This window comes from Sphaeramia orbicularis, chromosome 15 (genome assembly GCF_902148855.1).
Source record: "Sphaeramia orbicularis chromosome 15, fSphaOr1.1, whole genome shotgun sequence".
NCBI classification, from domain to species: domain Eukaryota; kingdom Metazoa; phylum Chordata; class Actinopteri; order Kurtiformes; family Apogonidae; genus Sphaeramia; species Sphaeramia orbicularis.
The window spans coordinates 49,687,081-49,702,518 of record NC_043971.1 but is presented as its reverse complement, the minus strand read 5'-3'; the positions used below and the strand labels follow the sequence as shown (position 1 = coordinate 49,702,518).

General features: G+C 42.4%; 1 pseudogene; it reads left to right on the top strand.

Annotated features, from left to right (window-relative positions):
* The window catches only part of LOC115433900 (phosphofurin acidic cluster sorting protein 1-like), an 81,086-nt pseudogene that overhangs the window by 52,078 nt on the left and 13,570 nt on the right, over window positions 1-15,438 (top strand).

Genomic DNA, 15,438 nt, shown 5'->3' with positions numbered 1-15,438 from the left:
ACCCATGGGCCTGGTCAGAACCCATGGACCAGGTCAGAACCCATGAACCCGGTCAGGCCCATGGACTGGGTCAGACTGGTCAGAATCCATGGACTGGGTTAGAACCCATGGACCGGGTCAGACTGGGCTGGATCCATGGACTGGGTCAGACCGGGTTCAGGGGGACCAGTGGGTCCAGAACCTGTGCCTCATGTCCAAGCCCATGTTGAATGTTTACAGATCCATGGGTTCAGAACCAGTGCCATCACATTTAGACCCACGTCATTAATATTTAAACATAACATAATTAATATCAAACTGAAGTGATCGACAAACGTTCACATCTGATTGGTTCTGTTTGGTTCTGTTCATGTTATTGACTGTTACTTGTACTGATTATGTGGTTTATTTAGCTGATGTTTTTTTTTCTTATATTGATGATGTACTGATAGATCCTCTGTTTTAACCCTGTGGGTGTGGGTGGTGTGTGTCAAGGTTATAATAGTTTTAGATTTTTCATTATAGTTTAGTTTTATTTAGTTTTGAGGGTTTTTTTCTCTAATTCAGTTAGTTTTAATTACTTTTTAGAGCAGGTTTGCTAGTTTTATTAGTTTTCATTTTTTTCTAAATGCTTAGTTTTAGTATTAATTTTAGTTTTGTTGTATCTTTTCTCTTCTTCTCCGTCGTATTCAATAAATCCCAGATAGGACTCTGCTGCTTTCTCCCAACTTTAGTCTCCATGTTTCCAGGTAGAGTGGGCACCAGAAGACGACTGGAAACCACAAGTGACGGATCGTCAAGTGTCATATGGTGCTGCTAGATAAATTGCTAGAGTGAAATAAATCGATTTTATATCGATCCGACATTGACAAAGATGAAAACGAAGGGATTTTATCCAGAATTTTTATCCATTTTAGTTAGTTTTGTAAACACACAATACAATTTCAGTTAGTTATCGTTTTTTTCTTTTAATTATAGTTTTTTATTTATTTCAATTAATGAAAATGTTTTTACAATTCTAGTTTTTGTCATTTGTTTGTTTTCGTTAATGATAATAACCTTGGTGTGTGTGTGTCCTCAGATCGATCTCCAGACATGGATAACTACTCTGAGGAGGACGACGACAGCTACTCGTCAGAGCAGAGGCCAGTGATGACGCCCGTCCACGACAGGTCAGAACCAGAATCAGAACCTGACCCATGGGGCCCAGAGGGTCTTCAGTCCACACCGTCACATGTTCACGTTCAGATGATGGATGTGAACCTTTACCTCTGTTTAAACAAACTCCACAAACAGGATCCAAAATGAAACTGGTGAAAAAAAGACCCAAAGTTTGAATATGAATGAATTACAACTGATAGTTAACAGATAAAAACATAGGATCAATTAAAACTATATCATCATTCATCTGCAAAAGGATAAAAGGTGTATTTAGTGTCATGAGTCAGAAAATAAAAGGACGTTCCAATGCAGTCGACATGTGGATCTGATGTCAGATGGATTTAATCCCTTTAGTTAAAAAAAAAAAAAAAAAACTTGTGAAATTTGGAAATTCACACCAATATTTAAAAAGATAATTTAACTGATAAGACATGGATATAGATTTGTGTTCATTTATTTTATTATAGTTTATCTGTTTTGTTGTAGGGATATAGAGTCCCTGTAATAAATCCATAAAAACAGGATCAATAAACAGTTTGTCTTTCAGCCGTTCTCACATGAACTTGAATTCAGATTCATAAAGTATGACCTTATGTTGTTATTCTTCTAATATTATGGCTTATTGTGTAATATGACGGCTTTAAACTCATAGAAGTACATACATTATTTTTGTTAAATTATGACTCTTTATACTGGACTTTATTCTCAATAAAATGACAGGTTTTATCTCAATATTTTATGACTTTATTCTCATAAAATGACAGGTTTTTATCTCAATATTTATGACTTTGTCATAAATGACAGGTTTTATCTCTATTTTATGACTTTATTCTCATAAAATGACAGGTTTAATCTTTATATTTTCAGACTTTATTCTCATAAAATTACAATTACTCTTTTTTTTATTCCTGTTTAAACACATGCGCTGGTTTCATCCACTAAATGTCAGTAGTCATTAAATATCAATCATTTCCTGTTTAAAGTTCCGCCATATGTTCTGATTTTCTGTTTCAGGATCTTTACGACGAGGATGATGAGGTCCGGAAGCCCAAGAAAGCTCGGAGGAAAATGACCCGGACCACGTCCATAGACCCGGGTAAGTGCCCCCCTTCAGTCTGGACAATCATTGATGGGGGGGGGGGGGGACACGTTGGTCCTCAGGTCCATTAACCAGGCTTTTAAGGCCAGTGAGCGTGGCGTCCCGTTGGTCAGAGCCATTAACGGATGTGGATCAACATGGAAATGAAGCGTTCAGTCTATGGTCTGAACGTAGGTCAATGAGTAACAGGCCCGTACGTGGAACCACAATAGCAGCTCTCAGTTTCTGCTCCAGAAGCTTCTCTTTGTTTTAATCCAATGTTTTTCTTGTTTGTTTTTTTTTTTTCTTTTTTTTAAACAGCAACCGAACTTCAAGCAGAAGTTTGTGGCGTTGTTGAAGAGATTCAAGGTACGGACGAGGTGAGTCACAGAGAACGTCTGTTCTGTTTCCGTCAACAGAACTGAGAACATGACACTGAACTACAGACCAGGGTCAAAACATACAGGTCCTGGGCCAGAACCGGACCACCAAAGGTCCAGTCTGGTACAGTCCAGGGGATGAATTTATGAATACAAAATATTACACTGAAGAAATGAACAATAAATGATGTTGAACTGATGTTAGTACAGGTTCCACATTTAGACCCAGTATGATCTGAAGTTGATCAGAACCATGGAAATAATAAGAACAGAATAACATACAGACCTGATCAGAATCTTAAGACCAGTTGAAAAATAGCTAGAATTTACCTTTTGCACATTTGGATCTTAATGAGGTTTTAAGTAGAGCTACAGTATACAAAAGCAAGAAGGGGGAGTGAGACAAAAAGCACTTTGAAAAAGGAATTTTTTGAAAACAACACGTAAACTGAAATAGGCTGTTTATCAGCTGATCAAAAGTTTAAGACCGCAGGCTATAAAAGCCAAAATCTGCTCAAAATTCTCATTTTCTGTCGGGCATTCACACGGTCATGCCCTCCTGATGGCTAAGCTAAGAAGCTTTCTCTTCTTGAACGTGGTCGGATCGTTGAGCTGCATAAGCGAGGCCTCTGGCAGCGTGCCATTGCTGCTGAGGTTGGACGCAGTAAGACAGTCATTCTAAATTTTGTGACAGATCCTGAGCATTATGGAACAAAAAAGTCAAGTGGTAGACCCAAAAAAACTACACCTGCGCTGAGCCGGAGGATCCGATTGACTGTCCGTCAAGACACAGGGCGGTCCTCGACCCAAATGAAGGCCCTTACTGGTGCCGACTGCAGCGCAATAACCATCAGACGGCATCTGCGGGAAAAGGGTTTCAAAAACAAAAAACGAATTCAAGACCTCGTCTCCTACAACGCCACAAAACTGCCCGTTTAGACTTTGCCAGGGAGCATCAAACATGGGACACTGAAAGGTGGGAAAAAGTTTTATTCTCTGATGAGAAAAAATTGAACCTTGACGGTCCAGATGGCTTCCAACGTTACTGGCATGACAAGGAGATCCCACCTGAGATGTTTTCTACCCGGCACAGTGGAGGGGGGTCCATCATGATCTGGGGTGCTTTTTCATTCAGTGGAACACTGGAGCTTCAGGTGGTGCAGGGTCGTCAACCGAGGCGGGGTTACGTGCAGATGTTGCAGCGGGCATCCCTCATGACTGAGGGCCCTGGTCTGTGTGGTAACAGCTGGGTTTAAAAACAGGACAACGCTGCAGTTCACAATGCTCGCTTGACGAAGGACTTCTTCAGGGAGAATAACATCACTCTTTTGGACCATCCCGCATGTTCCCCTGATTTAAATCCCATAGAGAACATTTGGGGATGGACGGCAAGGGAAGTTTATAAAAATTGCCATCAGTTCCAGACAGTTGATGCCCTTCGTGAAGCCATCTTCACCACTTGGAGCAATGTTCCCACCAGCCTCCTGGAACCACTCGCATCAAGCATGCCAAACAAATTTTTGAAGTGATTAACAAGAACGGTGGAGTTACTCATTACTGAGGTCCTACTGAGAAAATTTTTTGTTCTGGTTTGGAGAGTTTTTTGTAATTTTTTGAGCGATGGTCTTAAACTTTTGATCAGCTGATAAACAGCCTATTTCAGTTACTTGTTGTTTTCAATAAATTACTTTTTTCAAAGTGCTTTTTGTCTCACTCCCCCTTCTTGCTTTGCATATTGTAGCTCTACTTAAAACCTCATTAGATCCAAATGTGCAAAGGTAAATTCTAGCTATTTTTCAACTGGTCTTAAGATTTTGATCAGGTCTGTATAAATAATGACAAATATAAACTTTTGTCTTTGTTGTAGTTAAAAAAAACAATGAAAATATTTACAAACTCTCCTTTAACAAAACATGTGAATAACCTGAATAAACCAGACCATCCTGAACTGTTTTCATACAACCAGTGGAATAGTTCCAATATTCAGTCTGATATTAATGTTGTGTGTTTTTGTAGATCCACTGTATCTGTACGTTAGAATGAACATGTAGAAATGATCAAATGTGGCTAAAATGACACTGGTTTTTCTTCAGTAATTTCAGGTTCATGTGTTCACATGTTTGAGAGGATCATTTGTAAATGTCAACATTTTCCTCAGTGTAATTTACATTTATTTACATTTATGCATTTGACAAACACTTTTTTTCCAAAGCGACTTAGAGGGGGAAAAATCCAAATAAAAGAATAAATACAAGAATACATTAAAGACATAAAACAGCTGTGGAATTAAAAACAGTGAAATAAACTAGCTCCAGTCCTTCAGTCTCCTTTATTGAAGCTCAGCTGTGACAGTCCTTGTCTAATGCCCAGCACTGACCCCTTTACTCACCGTTTACTGACCCGTCGCTCTATGTGTCCACCATGTCCAGGTCCTGGACTCGGACCCGGTGGATCAGACCCAGGAGGTGGAGGAGGATCTGGACCTACTCTATGATAGTCTGGAGGTGTACAACCAGAGCGACAGCGGCCCTGAGATGGAGGACAACGAGAGCGTACTGAGCACGCCCAAACCCAAACTAAAGTACGTCTGCACTCACATTAATATTTATATGAAGCACATACCCAGGTTAAATAAAACAAATAAAAATACCCAGGGTTTTATCACAGCCCAGATCAGAGAGGGATGGAACAGTACAGAGAACAGAGTTCAACGGAAAACAGCAAAGACAAAACTATCAGAGAGCAGATTTTAAATGACGAGTCTGAATTAGACTGTTACAAATGTATTATTATTATTATTATTATTATTATATATTATATTATTATTACCTCCGCCAAGGAGGTTATGTTTTTGCCAGGGTTTTCATTTTTGCTTCATTTCCATCTTGCTTATATCTCATTTTTTGTATTCACATGATTTTTTTGTGCTCAACTTTTGTGTTGTTTTCAGAATTTTTCATCGTAGTTCTTTCAGTTTTATTTATTATCATGGTTTTGCTTCTATTTTGTCTTTTTGTTCACTTTTTGTCCTTATTACCCCTGCCAAGGAGGTTATGTTTTTGCCAGGGTCTGTTTGTTTGTCTGTTCGCAAGATAACTCAAAAAGTTATGAACAGATTTTCATGAAATTTTCAGGAAATGTTGATACTGGCACAAGGAAGAAATTATTAAATTTTGGTGGTGATGGGCGGGATCTGCCTTGGACGTCTGCGCTCTTCGAGTGCTTTTCTAGTTAATATTGTTATTATTATATTCGCTACATTCAAGTGGAATAAAAGTAGCAACAAAGAATTATCAATACAACAAAAAGAAAAGATATATATTTATATCTGTTATTTATATATTATTTTATACACGCACATATATATTATAAAAGGGAGTTGTGTGTGTGTGTGTGTGTGTGTGTTTGTCTACTTGTGTATTTTTTCTCAGTGAACAGACTATCCAATCCAATCCAGCTTATTTGTAAAGCACTTTAAAACAACCGCAGTGGATCAAAGTGCTGTACAGAAGAATAATTAAACCAAAATAGAAGAATAAAATACAGAATAGATTAAAAAGCCATACAATTAAAAAACAACAAAAATAAACAAATAAATAGATAGATAGATAAATAAGAACAATAAACCATTACTAAACTAGAAGCACTCGGAGAGCGCAGACCTCCGCCAAGGCTGATCAGTGCCCCCCCCCCCCCCCCGTGGGCCCCCCACGCCAAGGAGGTTATGTTTTTGCCAGGGTTTGTCTGTCTGTCTGTTTGTTTGTCTGTCCGTTAGTGTGCAACATAACTCAAAAAGTTATGGACAGATTTTGATGAAATTTTCTGGTCTGCGCCCCCCCCCCTCCCCCCCCCCCCACCCCCCGTGGGCCCCCCCACCCCCGATCACCCACCAAAATTTAATCATTTCTTCCTTATCCCATTTCCAACAAACCCTGAAAATTTCATCAAAATCTGTCCATAACTTTTTGAGTTATGTTGCACACTAACGGACAGGCAAACAGACAAACAAACAAACAAACCCTGGCAAAAACATAACCTCCTTGGCGGAGGTAATAAAAACAATAGAATTAAGATAGTACCTTCAAACATCTCACATGGTTTCAAAAGCCAAGGAGAAAAGATGGGTTTGAAGAAGGGATTTAAAAACAGACAGAGGAGGCCTGTCTGATATGGAGACGCAGATCATTCCATAGTTAAGGACCTAGAGTAGTGAAAACAGTCAGTTGATCAGACCAGTATTTTGTCAGATATTAGTCACTTTGAACATAATATCTTCATAATTACGTTGCTTTGAGCAGAATCACATGAAGTCTTTGGTGGTGACAGCTGGACAAATGTGGTAGAGCATGAGTAAATACACAACACATGTCTGTGCTGTGGGACCAGGATGCTGCCCCTCAGGGTCAGCCCCCCCCCCCCCCCCCCCCCCCCCCCCCCCTCCTTTTCCACATCCACCCTCAATACTGACAGTGATGAAGTCCAGGATCTAGAACCCCTGGTCCACCACAGGTCAACCCACTAGTGTATTTATATGTTTGATAATCATTAGGAATGAGCCTTAACCCTGATGGTGTTTGAACTTGTACATCTGTACTGTTGTTTCTGCTCTAATGTTTGATGTGTTTTCCATCTGCTTCAGTTTCAAACAGACTGTGTTGTCTGTTCTTGTTGAAGGTTCATGTGCTGATGTAAAACCACCTTACTTTGTTCCTGATGCTGGTTCTTCTGCTCACATCCTCTCCTGTTTTAAACTTCCTCTGAGTAGTCTCTGTTCCATTTTCCCTCTAATTACACAAATAGAACTTATACATAAAAATTTGTCTAATGGAATGACAATTTCGCCCAAACTCTCATTTTTCTCTGAATAATTGTTGTTGTTAAAGGTGTTTTTTTGTAGTTAAATTGGTATATGACACATAGGGATGGGAATCGAGAACCGATTCTTTTTGAGAACTGGTTCCCAGTAGCTCGATTCCTGCTTAATGATTCTGCTTATCGATTCCGCCTTTGTTGCACATGCACAATGATGTCACACATACACTACATTGTTTTGGTCAGAACGTAGCCAACATGGTGTTAAGGCAGAAGTGGTCTAAAAAGACAACACCAGGTCCAAACAGAAGACAGCAGGTCTCAACAGACCACACCAGGTCCAAACAGACCACACCAGGTCCAAACAGACCACACCAGGTCCAAACAGACCACACCAGGTCCAAACAGACCACACCAGGTCTAAACAGACCACACCAGGTCCAAACAGACCACACCAGGTCCAAACAGACCACACCAGGTCCAAACAGGCCACACCAGGTCTAAACAGGCCACACCAGGTCCAAACAGACCACACCAGGTCCAAACAGACCACACCAGATCTAAACAGACCACACCAGGTCCAAACAGACCACACCAGGTCTAAACAGGCCACACCAGGTCCAAACAGACCACACCAGGTCCAAACAGACCACACCAGGTCTAAACAGGCCACACCAGGTCTAAACAGGCCACACCAGGTCCAAACAGGCCACACCAGGTCTAAACAGACCACACCAGGTCCAAACAGACCGCACCAGGTCTAAACAGGCCACACCAGGTCTAAACAGACCACACCAGGTCTAAACAGAAGACAGCAGGTCTCAACAGACCACACCAGGTCCAAACAGACCACACCAGGTCCAAACAGACCACACCAGGTCTAAACAGAAGACAGCAGGTCTCAACAGACCACACCAGGTCCAAACAGACCACACCAGGTCCAAACAGACCACACCAGGTCCAAACAGACCACACCAGGTCTAAACAGACCACACCAGGTCTAAACAGACCACACCAGGTCTAAACAGAAGACAGTAGGTCTCAACAGACCACACCAGGTCCAAACAGACCACACCAGGTCCAAACAGACCACACCAGGTCTAAACAGACCACACCAGGTCCAAACAGACCACACCAGGTCTAAACAGACCACACCAGGTCCACTGGAACACTGTCAAAGCTTCCATTTCTTCTAAAGGGTGGAATCCCTCCAATCTGCTCAAACATTTGTCCACATGTGATTCATTTGATTCACTACTTAGCGGCGCTTGTGAATCTAGCGGCAGAGTGAACACCAGGCTGTCATCTGGGCTCAGTTCCGGTTCCGGTGTGGGCAACAAACTTCGTACCCCTCAAATACAAGTTTCCGAAGGTAGGGGAAAGTAAATGAGGTGCACAACAACGGGAGACGGGCCAAGTCGATCCAGTTCCACCTAGTAGAAATGCAGCAATAGAGGAATTAGTAAAGAGTCTGTAGTTTCTCTTTCACTGTACACCCCCCACACACACACACACAAACCAGGCCTGGCGTCATCTGTTATTATTATTTGTACATACTGTATATGTTATATTTTCTGTGCAGATGGAAATATAAAAGACAGTTAATGCAAACACACCCGTTTGTACTCTTTTATCCCTCACCCAATGAGAATCGATCAATCAGATCGATAAACACAATTGATATGGAATCGGAATCGTTGAATTCTTATCAATTCCCATCCCTCAGACCCAAAAACTGTAATGGAAAGACCTTTGAGTCCAACTAGAGGTCACATGAGCAAAACAAACAGATGTTGATGGATGTTTAGAACAAGAGAAGAGTTGAACCCAAACGTGTGTGTATGTGTGGACACACCAGGAAACCACATCAGTTTAGAATTTAGGAGGAGATGGAGGAGGAACCAGCATTCTAGATTCAAAACAACACAGATGTCTGTTCCTGTTTATGAAGGACTTCTACTGACATCTACCACGAGAAAGAAACTCCTCAGCACATCTGGGATTGAATGGACAAACCAACATTACACACTTCGTTTGGAACACATTTAGGAATATGGACAAGTTTAGCTCATGTGTCCGATAGTAAAGGCTCTGCTGACTTGGTCTCCATTCATTCTTTCAGTCTCTTTGTCTGTAAATGTAGAATCTCCTCCGTTTTCTCCAGTTCTAATGTGTGTTTTTGTTATTTCAGGCCGTTCTTTGAAGGAATGTCTCACTCCAGCTCCCAGACTGAAATTGGAAGTATCCACAGCCACAAAAGTCAGCAAGAGAACTGTCGTGTCCGGGTGAGTCCACGGAGGGGGGGTGTCTGTTCGTCAATCCCCAGACTCCTGCTGGAGCTGCAGCCGTTCATTCTGTTCGTCAACAGCGTTATGTAAAAGTCGAACCTCTGGGCGCTGCCAAGACGTCTGGCAGCTCTTTTGGTTTCTGCAGGTCCAGGAACTCCCACAGACCATAATACTAAGAGAGAAAATCCAGAGTATGAACGCAATGTACCACAGCAGGAGGGACTGCAGCCCCCCCCCCCCCCTAACCCTCCAGTATTTATAACAGGGGTGTCAAAGTCATGTCAGTTCAGGTTCCACAATCACTCCAGGATGAACTAAAGTGAATCAGAACCAGAAAAAGAAGAACACGATAACACATAAATAATGACAAATACACATTTTATGTTTTATTTTAGTACAAAGAAATAACCTAAATTATGAAAATATTTACCATATGTTTGACCACTGTCTATTTATAGGGACTGACACCAAATGACCCCCAGCACCGACATCACACACATACGCTCCGATAGAAGTCAGGCTCAGACCAGAACCAGGTCCGGGTCTAGATTTATGACCCAGTGGAAACGATGAGGCCAGAGAAGAGAGTGTATAAATGTCTGTGAATCCATTTCAGATGCCTAATAAAACAGACTAACGGAGTATCTGAGCCCCCACCCTCCCTCCCAGTCTACCCCATAAACAGCTCCAGTCCAAGTCCATGAACTGGACTGGACCTGGTTTATTTATTATTTATGTATTTTCCTCTATTGAAACAGATTAAACTGAATAAACAGTGTCTTTTCAGTCCAATTTGTCATTAACTGAACATAAACCCAGTGTGTCCATCACTGGCATTGATCCAGCTCCATGGGTTTTACTGGCGGGTCAGTGTTGCAGAAGATGACGGTGTTTCCATGGTAACTACGTAGCCTAGTGATTGGGACTGTGTGCTGATGCCTTTTATTCATCTGATTGTTGTTGTCGGTGGTTAAAGTGTGTGTTAATGTGTGTTTTTACTCACAGACCGGAGTACTTCCTGACTGTGGACCGATGTAAAGTCCAAGGGGCTCGGTATCAGGACGACAGGCACCGCAGACGCCACCGTTGGGGTATGTTTGTCAAACACTTCTCCCCTTCAGCTTTCAGTCCGTTTCCTCAGCTCTGAGTCTTCATGGGTAAAGGCCCCGTCTGTATGAACCACTTCGGACTGAAAACCTGTCTGTGTAACAGCGTCCACAGCATCTCTGCAGAGACACTAGGCCTTCGTCCTCCTCTGTCTGTTCATCATCCTCAACTGAAAACACAATTATTAATCCCCCCCCCCCCCCACCCTCCCGAAACAATGCATGTCCACTTCTCAGCCTTCCGGAATGTCCATGAAGACAGAGATGGAAGGGGGCGTGGCTCTAACGGGACCTGACAGGGCGTGTGATAAACATCGGTCCATTGTCCTTCGTAGTCCTATAGGCTATATCTCTGACCCCCCCCCCTTCCTCCTTTTGCTCCAGGAGGCGGAGACTGACGACAGCGGTCAGGTCTGGGTCCGGGTCCAGGGAGGTTGCGGCAGCTGGACGTCAAACACCCGAACGGATCACCAGCACTGTCGGCAAACTCAGCAAGACCGAGTCCCAGAACCACATGTCCCCCAGGTACGCCGTCGCCGTTGGCAACACCAGTGTAGTTATGTAACCTTTATTTAACAGATGACGACTCCATGACTGTAAAAAAAAAAAAAAAAAAAAAACAGCACAGTTAGAAAAGTTTAGACCATTTTAGTTCAGGTTCCACATTCAGACTAATAAGATCCCCAACAGTTGGACCAGGAAAAGAATAGAATAAAACCATAAATAAAGTCAACTACAAATGGTTCTACAAATACACACAGGCCGAATACGGGTACCAATACACTTATACACCACCCCATAATGTACCATCATACACTAATACACCATCCCATAATGTACCATAATACACTAATACACCATCCCATAATGTACAGATACACTAATACACCATCCCCTAATGTACCATCATACATTAATACACCCATCCCATAAGTACCTATCATACACTAATACACCATCCCATAATGTACCATAATACACTAATTCACCATCCCATCATGTACCATATACACTAATACACCATCCCATAATGTACCATCATACACTAATACACCATCCCATAATGTACCCTAATACCACTAATTCACCATCCATCATGTACCATCATACACTAATACACCATCCCATAATGTACCATAATACACTAATTCACCATCCCATCATGTACCATCATACACTAATACACCATCCCATAATGTACATAATACACTAATTCACCATCCCATCATGTACCATCATACACTAACTACACCATCCCATAATGTACCATAATACACTAATTCACCATCCCATACTGTACCATAATACTCTAATAGAGGGTATGCACACGTGTCACTTCCCCCCTGGGCCACACCCCTCTAAGTCAGACTGAGTGTCTTAAACCGACTGCTCAACATGATGGAGTATAGCAGTAAACACAACCAGACTGGGAACTGTGAAATTTGAAATTAAATGAAGGACAATTGGACTAGACATGGATCGTACGAGCTACCAAAAGAACAAGTGGTCCATGAACATTGACATGTGGACAGAAATGGAGTATCCTGACCTGATCCAGGGTGGAGGGGATCAGCACTATTTTGACCTGAAACAAATTACATGGTTTCATCATCACTGACAACCAGGGTCCAAAACTAGGGCCCAGAACCAGCTGATCCAAAGTGCAGTTACAGTAGCCCATGTACTGACCCAGTGAATCTATGCAGGATCTACTGGGACTGAGGAGATTTACTGAGTCTAGTTCAGATCAAGTACTTTATCCAACACAGATACGACTGCTGTGGACCAGCAGGGGACCACTGGATTCTGGGAAATTAGGAGATTTTTACCACCTGTTTTTAAATTACCACATTATTCTGGTAATATTATGGCTTTATTGTCAGAATATGACGACTTTAATCTCATAAACAAATGACTTTTCTTAAATTATGAGGTTTTTTTATAACTACGACTTTATCCTCATGATATTGGGATTCTTTTTGTATTTGACTTTATTATCACAAAATTACGGGTTTTATATCGATATTTTATGACTTCATTCTCGCAGTGACAAGTGTTTTTATTTTCTTATGTGGCCCTAATACTCCGCCGTAGCTTTATTCTCCAGTTCCCCTGTGTTTGAAAAACTAGGTTAGCCTCAGTTTCAGTTAGTTTACTAATCATTTAGGAGCACAAGGTTCAGAATCACAAAATGAAGACAAAAACCATGAAAGATCTGATCATGAAACCAAGAGCTTTACTAAGAAGTAATGTTAGCCAAAACAATACATCATTTAAGGTCTGATTTGACCCAAAACTACAGCATAAATTAATGTTAGCTGACACCAAACAGGATCCACAAATCTAGGTTTGGTTTCCTGGATTTGTGGATCCATTGACTTCTCTTTCTTTGTCTTTCGGTGTCTGTAAACGATAACTCCGACTGGTTTTCAAACCTGTTCATACAATCAGTCTCACAACAGCTCTTCCCCATTTTTTATTAAATATTGTTCTTCAGTTTAGACAGTATTGAAGCCAATGCTGTCACTCATCTCCCTCTTTCTGCCACTCAGTGGGCGGAACCGCGGTGACTTCCTCTAGTGGTGACGTCACGTGCATACCCTCTATACACCATCCCATAGTTTGTCTTCTTTCATTGAATCCATGTTGAATGAACGTGTTTCCATCTGGTTCATCTTCCTCTGTCGTTCGTCCATGTTTGAGTTTGTTGGGTTCTTGTCATCCTCAGTAAAGTGGAGAATCGGCTACAGAGACGTCCTCGCAGTACATCCATGAAGGACAGACAGAACTCCAAGGCCCAGAACGACCGGACCAGCAGCATGGAGAGTGAATGTTCTCCAGACTCCAGACTCATCGCCCAGGTAACCAACACTGCACATGCATTCACACATAGAAGAAATGGACCAGGTCTGATGGATGGGATGGTTCTACATGGACCAGGTCTGATGGATGGGATGGTTCTACATGGACCAGGTCTGATGAAGACCATAGACAGTGGAACATTCATCAGCTGGTCATTCTGTCTGTGTTTGGTTCTCCAGGTCCCCAGGAAGTCTGTGTATGACCAGCTGAACCAGATCCTCATCTCAGATGAACGTCTACCAGAGAGCATCATCCTCATCAACACCATGGAGTGGCAGGGCCAGGTGTGTGTGTGTGTGTGTGTGTGTGTGTGTGTGTGCGTGTGTGTGTGTGTGCGTGTGTGTGTGTGTGTGTGTGTGTGTGTATGAGGGTGTGTGTGCGTGCGTGTTTCTGTGTGCGTGCGTGTGTAGACTCCATCAGGAAGAAACTGGACTACCAGCACCCCCTCCTGGACAGAACAGACAGTCATGAAAGAACCAACAGGGTCCAACACCGGTTCAGTCCAGAACCATGAACCTGGTTCTACATGTAAACCAGATGAAACCAGTTCAGTCCAGAACCATGACCCTGGTTCTACATCTAAACCAGATGAAACCGGTTCAGTCCAGAACCATGACCCTGGTTCTACATCTAAACCAGATGAAACTGGTTCAGTCCAGAACCATGAACCCGGTTCAGTCCAGAAGGTCCCGGTGTTCCTCTCTGTCTGTTTGGTTTTGTCTCTTCTTTTCTCTTCCATTTTGGTCCATTTTCTCTTTATTTGTTTTTTTGTTCTGATGCTCTAGTGTCCAATCAGCCCTTGTCAGCCTGTGTGTGTGTGTGTGTTTCCCACGCTGCTGTGTGTCCTTGAACTCACCGTGTCCTCCTGTGTTTCTGTGCAGTTCTTGGCTGACTTGCTGTGTGTCCCTGAACTCATCGTGTCCTCTTGTCTTTCTGTGTGTGTGTTTTCCCACTCTGCTGTGTTCCCTGAACTCACCGTGTCCTCCTGTCTGTCTGTCTCTGCAGTATGTGGCTGACCTCCTCCATGAACAGGCCCAGCCCATTGTGTCCACCTGCTCCGCCGCTGACGTTCAAGCCGCCTTCAACACCATCGTTACTCGCATCCAGAGATTGTGAGTGTTCCACGCATACGTACACACACGCATCAACTGCAGTGTCACATGACGTCACATGACCCATCAGAATGTCTGGTCACCAAACTGTGTATGGACGCCCATCACAGCCCACAACCCTGGACGCATCACTGACTGGTCAGCTGACCTATCAATCATCCCAGCACAATGGGCCATACAACGCTGAAGCCGCCTCCTCCACCTCCTCCTCTTCCTCTCTTCTTCTTCTTCCTCCTCCTCCTCCTCCTTCTCCTCCCATCCATCTTCACCTCCTCAGGATGTCATTCTTCCATTCTGCTTTTCTCTTTTCTTCATCTTCTCTTCTTCATCTCTTCTCTACTTCTCCTCCTTCTTCTCTTCTTCTTCTCTCCTCCTCCCCCCATCCATCTTCACCTCCTCAGGCCATCATTCTTCCGTTCGCTTTGCTCTTTTCTTCATCTCTGACTGTTTGACTGAATGTTCATTCATCTTTAACCTTCGTCTGTTTTTCAGGGTTGTTTTTTTTCTTTCATCAGCTGATAATGAAACACCTCTGCACATTATCGTTTACATTCACAGCTTTAATTATAGGAAAGAATAAAGTCACGGGTCATAAATGTGATAGAAAATGTGGCAAAGTTCACATAAAATGTAGAAACATCAGCTTTATTTTAAATGAAT